Here is an 8288-nt window from a genome sequence, read left to right as displayed (position 1 = left end):
CTCCCGGCCGCGCCCTGCAGGGGCACTTCAGCCCCGGGCCGTCCCTTCCACCGCTGAGCCCTCATTCCCCCTGGCCTCGGCTGCCGAGAGCGGTGAGAGGAGGCGGCCGAGGGGAACCTGTGGCGGGCTCTCCAGCCTCTGCCCTCCCCTGCACCCTGAGCCCAGAACCGTGTCTGGAGATGCCTCGCAGGTCTCTGCAAATAAAACACAGTGAAGGGGTCAGTTTCCGAGCTCCCCGCACCTCGGTGGGGCTGGTGGTGGAGAGAGGCTGCCAAGGCTGGAAGGTTGGACCATGGTGGTCTCAACACAACATGGTTGGTCACTTGCCTCTCCCGACATCTCCGCAGAGGCGTAAATGTCTGAAAAGAAACAGACCAAAGACATTGCCAATGGGTTTCCTGCTGGAGCTCCGTGCAGCTCTTCCCACTGGGCAGAGGACAGTGGAGCAAATGCCACAAAGTGTTGCTGGATCCCTCCTGGAGGGCACCGGGGTGCCTCTCCTCAGGGAGGTGAGGCTGACGGAGATGGGGATAGGAAGGGATTGGGAAGTGGTGGGGTGTGCTGGGGGATGGGGTCCACTTCTTCTGAAAGTTCAAGCATGGTTATGAACTGTTGTGCTTGCTGCCAGTTGTTAACTATTTATGGAGGCAAAAACATGTTTGGTTTTATGAACAGGACCTAGAAAGTAGGTTCTGAAATGCATATCCATTGCAAGAAATCTTTGCAAGAATTACATGTTTTAAAGATAATTCTGGATTATATTGCAATGCCTATAATCCAGAATTTCTTGCAGTTTGCCCCTCCACACACTAGCTTTGTTTGAAATTATATCAGACAGTGTTATGGTTCGCTCTCTGAATTTACTCTTATTTACGTAGACAAAACCAAACCTGAGTTAGATACTTCAGCAGATGTCAAACTGACATAGAAGCACCTAAGGCTCATTGTTGAAAGTGGATTGATTCATGCTTTTTCTGTTTACTTCTCAGTCTTAGCTATGTGAACAGATGTTTCCATTGTGAAATATTTGGGAACAAAAACTGTTTAGTCAACAAAGAGCGAAATATACGCCGTTAGAGTGTACCTGAGAAATTAGCTTATCAATTTCATGTTATTACATACTTATGGAAATCAAAACATCTGTCAAACTAATGGTGAAAAACATATCTGCTGAAAAAAATCTCTATTTCCTTCCTAATGGTTATGTGACAAAGTAGGTTAGTGGATGGTTCTGTTGTTTTTAATTTTCATTTTTCAGAATTTAAATGAGACTTCTTGTAGAAGGACTGACTTTTTGTTGCAACATTTATCTCTATTATGTGCGTATTCAGTGACTTAGGATGTTCCAGGTGGAGTGGGGATATTGTCTTGCCATCGTTAAAAGTTCACTTAGCACACAGTGATACATAAAGTCTCTCAAGAGTATTAAGGAAAGAATGCTGAAACATACAAAATGCTTCAGTCCTAATTTATTTTAGTGTAACTGTCATGTTTTTCTTCCTTTTTTTCAGCCCAAGCTTCACTTAGAGGACTCTAAGCAACTACTAGGTAAGTGAAATAAATTTTCTGTGAATTCAAATGCAGCTAGAAGGCAATGCAGGATGTATTGTGGAAAAGCGTAAGAGCTTTCTTGTTGAGCTAGAGGAATACAAGAATAGGCATTTCTTTGTCTTCGGTCATGATTAAAACCGTAGTAATAACTTTGACTTAATTTAAATTAATGTTATGTTTTTGAAAACAATGCACGTATGAAAATATTTATTTGCTTTAATTCCTAATGGTAGTGAGTTCCATGAGTTTTTCTGTTGCGCCTTTTTTCAGTGGTTTTGAATGACTAATTTGAGTGTTAAAGGAGACGGGAAGTCGTCACTTAGCAGAATCCTTATTCACACTTGAACACTAACGCTTTAACAGCTAACTGTCCTAGCTTTACCATATTAGTTAATTTTTTTTTTTCCAGGTTGATATTCTTATTTACTCAGTAAATGCTTCCGTTTCCTTTTTTTTTTTTTTTTTTTTTTTTTTTTTTTTCTCCTGCAACTGCATATCTCAATGGAAAAATAGGGTTATTTATCTTTCTACACTGTACTGGTCATACATATAGAACTGCAGAACTGTGCTGTGACACAGCTGCATTTAATCAATTAAGGAGTAACTATTAATGTTTTGGTTTGCTCCCCTGGTTATTGGTGTGGGCTTGTGTTGGGTCAAGAGGAGCAGGTGAGGCCCCCAAAGATTTGTGGAGTTTTGAGCTGTAGAGTGCTGGGTAATTGCCCAGAGAGAACCAGGAAAAGCTGCTGCAGCATATAACATGCGTGTCCTAATGCTAGAGCTTTTGATTTGTGTGGAGGGTGTAATGACTTGCAACCTTAATGACTTTCAGTGACTTGTGATTCATGTAAAAGCAACTTCTTGCTTCACTTTGTGATAGGTATTTGTCACCTGCTTACGTCAAATAGTACTGGAGTATAACTGAGCAGGGCCATTTATGCACACAATGAATGATGTTACCTTTTCTCACTAACTTAAATCATAAGCCATGAGAACAGAATGAAGTCCATTCTAATCTAAGCTTGTTGTTAGTAGTCACATAGTTAAACAAGCCCCTGGCTCAGTGATTGTGGTGGTGGTTTGTCTACCTTTTAGTATGTTTGCTCTGAGTCAGCTTTAAAAAATCATGCCAGTAACTATAAATAATAATTGTGAAACCCTCCTTTTTGCTGGAATTACCGCATCAAATTTGTACTCTTTAAAGATTTTATGAAAACTTTACCTACTATGCTCAGTCTTTTCTTTGCATCTCCTTCTTTTTTTTCTTCCAACCATGTGATGGTGGCTTTGTGGAACTATGTAACCTGATTTTATTTTCCCCTGGGGAACCTGATGACAGCATACCTTTTCTCAGTTGTCTGTCTTTCATGACATGAATTCTAAGCAATTTCTTTAAACTTTCTTCTTTATTATCTCCCTCAAATCTTTTACACTCATCAGTAGTTGTATCTTATTATCATAATAGCATCCATACCTATATCTTGTTTGAAGGTGGTTTTAAGGTCTTCATAAAATAAATTCCATCTTATTTTTCATGTTTCGCTATTTTTGTTTTTATAAAGGGGACAGGAAGGGAAAATCTAAAAAATTGGTTTTTAAATTAGGACTATTTAAAATAAAGGAACCCAATAGAATTATAAAAAACTGTTAGCATTATGATGAAGAAGAAATAGGAAGGAGATGGACAATTAGATTTTTCACATGTGTTAGAAAATAGAAACTAGGTTGGTAAGTTAGTGTTGCATATGAATATTTTAATTAGTTTTCTGGTTAATGTGAGTGCATACATAAAATACTTTGTAATTTAAATTTAGAAAGCCAATTGGAAAGAATGCCATCAGATATATATTCTTTAAAATGCCATTTTATAGAATATATAAAATGCTTAATTAAGCAGTAAAGCCATATAAACCGTCTGCTTCTGTTTAAATAGTCAAGATGTTACAGAGCCATTTCTTGTAATTTAAAACATCTATGCATTTTTGATTGCTTTAAAATTAGCATTCAGCTTTCCTAAGAACCTACTTTTTTTCTTCTGCAGTGAAGTATGCAATAATTGTTAAAGATGAGGATTTTGAGCAGAAATTCTGTTCATTTTAGCACATCTTGAACTTTAACTTAGCGATTTTTTTCACTTTTTTGTTCTTAGTAGCAGTTTAAAGAAGATCAAAGCTAAAGTAGACACCGGCAGTTTGAAGGTTTCTGTATGATGCATGGTGGGTACTTTAGGAGGAACTGGTTTTTATTTTTCCATTCATCAGCTGGACCTTCTCCAGCAAACTATTTCATCAATGCTTAGTAGCTGAAAGTGTCATAGGATACAGCTCTTTCAAGCCATGGTGTTCAACATGAACTCATGTGATGTAGAGCTGGCTGGAGAAGGGGTATGAGCAGAAAGGCTATGTCTCTTCAGTCATTCCCGGTGGCAGAATTCCTGAGGAACCCCTGCACAAATCAAAGTCACTTGTCAAATCTGAACTACACCCCAAAAATCAAAGGAGCCCACCAGGAATTCCATAGCCATGTTCGCAAACATTCAAAATCTTCTGTAAATGCAGTGTGGTCTCATAAACAGGCAGAGCTATATTTGACTGTAACTTTCGAGTGTGTTTGGAGATTCTCTGATGCAACTCAAAAGCTGTTTTGCAAGGTGCTTCTCAGAAGGATCATTTCTGACAGTTTAGAAAAGATGAGGAGATAAAATGAGGTATGACTGTGGGGGCAGAAGTTTCCTGTAAAGTATACTTCACTGTTTAAGGGTTTCTTTACAGATCTTGAATGCAAAAATGTACTTTCTGTCTGACTTGGTCTGCCAGTGGTCGATCTTTTAAATTCCTGATTGGGGTGTTATAAAGTGTTTTTTCGTTTGTATGTTCCAGGGATTTTGTTTCCTAGTGGCCTCCCAGAAATCTTTATACCTGCTTTAGTGGACAGTTTAATATATACAGATATTGTTATAAGAACATGAAGTGTTAACACTGATGATTTTGTAAGTCTAAATAGGATAACTTGTGTTGTAGAATTAAGCTTCAAGTTACAATATTTTATAGAATTTTCAGACGTATTATCTGATGAGATGTTCAGAGGTATCTTCACTATAGTCCACTAAAAGATTAAAAATTTTGACAGTTTTGATTCCAAAACTCCTGTTTTCCCCTACTCTGTCATGACTGATCAGTTTTTCCTAATTCAGTAATAATTTAAGGGCAAGGGTGACTAATTTGTATACAATGCATCCATAAACGTGACTGTCTCTTAAAGAGCTCCACATCTCCTGAAGTGAGGTTTCACATACAGGGGGAGCCTGCGAACCACCACAGTGTTAGCAGATGGTGGAGTTGTCTGAGTATTTCAATATTTGATGTTTTAATATTAATGATTCAGTTCCTAGTATCCTTGAAGGAATTTTTATTAAAGAGTGCAGAAGAATAGCAGTAACAGTGCAGCTCTTCAAAAAGTCTAAAACCAAAGCAGAAACCTTAAAAAAATGATGACAGGTGTGTCATTTTAGAGAGAATAGCAGTGGCAGTGTACAAAAAAAACCCCAAACACATGGAAGCCGTTGTTAGTGTTCAGTGTTTAATCAATATGCAAGATGGGCTCGCTGCTTCTTATTTACTTAAACTTCCCTCTGAGGGTTTCAGATTTGTAGTATCCTACTCTAATTCTGCTGACTTACTGCTGCTTTGCAAGGTGTGTGGGCTCCTTTTCAGCAATTCTGAGCTCTCTGGCACTTTTTGGAAACAAAATACAGCATTCTTACAGGAGTACTAAGATTTCCCATCTTCATTAACTACATACTATAGCTATGGCCCATGAACAGCAAGTCAAATTGTTCAGCTTTAAGCCAATAATATGAATTAGGGTGAAATGCGACAAGTCTGTGTTTGTCCTGCTTCCTCACTTCACTGCACAGCTTTGTTGTTCCTCAGCGTATAGGTCTGCTAGTGTGTGTGTCTGAGCAGTTGAATTATTTACTCCAGGCTGAAGTGCAGGTTTTCTGCTTTCCATGGGTTTATGCCTGGGTGTCGTGCTGTTTAGAGAGTGCAGTTATTCCATGTAGACCTTGTAGTCCAAATTTAGCTGCTCGGACTAGGAAAAGCTCTACTCACAGGAATTAAAGATAGAAGTTAAAAAGGAGAACAAAGAGTCAGTGATTAGGCAAATTGGGTTGGAGGAGGCAGAGTTGAACATTTTTAGGCTAGAGCATATCAAATCATGCTTGTCAAAGGCGGTGAAAGTGACTGCTGGGGTCATAATGGGTTAGTTATTTAAAGATTGGTATTTTTCATATTAATGGCTTAGGTTGTGATCTTTTACTCTCCCTGATGAACACTTATTCACAAAAATAGTTCCTTTGACATCATGAGCATTATGCTTGTAAATGCTCTTCAGAGCAAGGGGTTTGTGATGTGGCTGTATGGTGCTATTTATGCAGAGTACCTCCCCCATCAATGTACAAATCTGTCACAGTTATATTCTACTTGTCTTTCTGCCTCAGTGTTTCCTCATGGCTGTTGCATTTCTTTAACCTGAACCATATAACATGCAGCGTGTAGTGGAAACCATATGTCTTCAACAAATCTCTACATATCAAACTTCCAGTTCTTCAAGGAGTTAGTCAATAGGCACTGGGAACCTGCCCTCAGGGACAAAGGTGCAGAACAGAGCTGGTAGATCTTTAAGGGTGCTTTCCATAGAGCACAGGAGCTCTTGATCCCCAGGTGTGAGAAATCAGGACAGGAAGGCAAGAGACTAGCATGGAGCATGGATGAGTTGAGACCTGCTGGTCAAAGTAAAGGGTAAGAAGGAAATGCATATGCAGTGGAAGCAGGGACAGGTATCCTGGGAAGAGTATAGGGACACTGTCTAGTTGTGTAGGGATGGGGTCAGGAAGGCCAAGGTGCAGCTGGAACTGAACTTGGCAAGGAACACAAAGAATAATAAGAAGGGCTTCTACAGATGTGTCAGCCAGAAAAGGAATGTCAAAGAAAGTGTACCGCCGCGATGAGCAAGACTGGTAGACTGGTAACAGTGGATGTGGAGAAGGCTGAGGTACTCAACAACTTTTTTGCCTCAGTCTTCACTGGCAACCTCTCTTCCCACACCTCTCAAGTGGGGACTAGGGGACTAGGGGAGCAAAGTCCCTCCCACTGTAAGAGAAGACCAGGATTGTGACCACCTAAGGACTAGATGATCTTCCAACCCAAACTGTTTTCTGATTCTATATTCTCATATACAGTATGAGAATACACTGTGTGGCAGCCTGTATGCAGACTAGAAATACAACTGTTCTGTTGTCACAGAGTTTTAAAATCATCCCCCCTTGGGGCACATAGGTCATTACTTTGGTTTTATTTAGTATTTTACCACTGAAGGATGGAACAGGTGTTTGACTGCAGTTGTTTGCAATGATGATGCTGCCCCTTCTGCTTTGCAAGCAGATAAAGGTTTATTCATTGTAGGCATGTTCTAGAATATCTGGAACATCAAATTGCATACACTTACGTGCTGTATTAACATGACCTCTTCTACCTATATTATAGCTGTCAACATACAATGGGCTTTTGGTATTAGATATCATGCTAAGTTTGATTTCTGAAGACAGCATTGTGAGAAAAAGCATTCATTTCCACTGGTATGACATATATCATTGCCTATACATTTGACTGCACAGGGTGCTGCAGTCTAAACCTTTAAAATAGTACAGAAAATTTAAAACGGATTTATTTGCATTGTCCGTTTTTTTACTTTGTATATATAATTTGTGGTGAGAAGAAAGTGTTTTAAAAGCTTGATATATAAATCCAATATATTATTTTAAATTTCTTGTGATTCACATTCAGATATCCTTAATGAGCCTAAGAAACGATAGCCAACTAATCTTGGCTCGTTAATTTAAAACTGATGTTAATGGCATTATTTTTATCTATATTCCTTTAAAGTTGTTCCCTGTGCTCCTGTTAAAATTCATGATCCATAAATAGATTCCTAATTCATGCTCTGAATCATCATATAGTTTGAAATTGTAATAAAGTGAAGATTTCTAATAAATACTGGCTTTTTAAAGCATCTGTCAATTCAGTCAGTTTGCACTTGAGATTCTTGCAATAAATGTACGTGCTATAGTCAAAATAGAGAGTGTTTTAAACCATTCTGGTTGCTGGGCTGGGTCCTGAACAGAAAACTGCTTTCCCTGTGGTGCAAACTGGCGTGATTTTCAGTAAGCTCCCTGGGAATTGTCAGCGTCCTCTTCACAACTCTGCAAATCTCATCTTACTTCAGCTTCTTTACTAAATAGTATTTGAATTAAGAAAAAAAATGTCCTCAATTTATGTTTAAGGTGAAGGTTTGTAATAATATGTGATTTCTCATAAGCAAATGATAAGATTATTAGTAGGATTGTTGTTAAAGTAGTACTTTTCAAAGTAAGAGGAAACTGTTCAGCATACATGGTCTCAGTTCTGTAGGCACTTTGCATTCATGTACATTTGTTTAAAAGAAATCTCGACTGCACTTTAAAAAAAAAAAAAAGATGTCTGTGTGTGTGAATGTTGGCAGAACTTAAGTCTGTACAACTGAGGCAACAGATTCAACAGCTGTAGAAATGCCGTAATGCATTAACGTGATCCAAGAATTTATCAGAATATGGTGGAAGCCAAAGTTACTGTGGTTCATTTTTTGTTATGTAAACTAGCATACATACAGAGATTGCAAATCAGCATGCTTCAGCCCTG

The sequence above is a fragment of the Calidris pugnax genome, unplaced genomic scaffold (genome assembly GCF_001431845.1).
Source record: "Calidris pugnax isolate Ruff unplaced genomic scaffold, ASM143184v1 scaffold103, whole genome shotgun sequence".
Classification (NCBI taxonomy): Eukaryota; Metazoa; Chordata; class Aves; order Charadriiformes; family Scolopacidae; genus Calidris; species Calidris pugnax.
Note: the sequence above shows the minus strand (reverse complement) of the source record.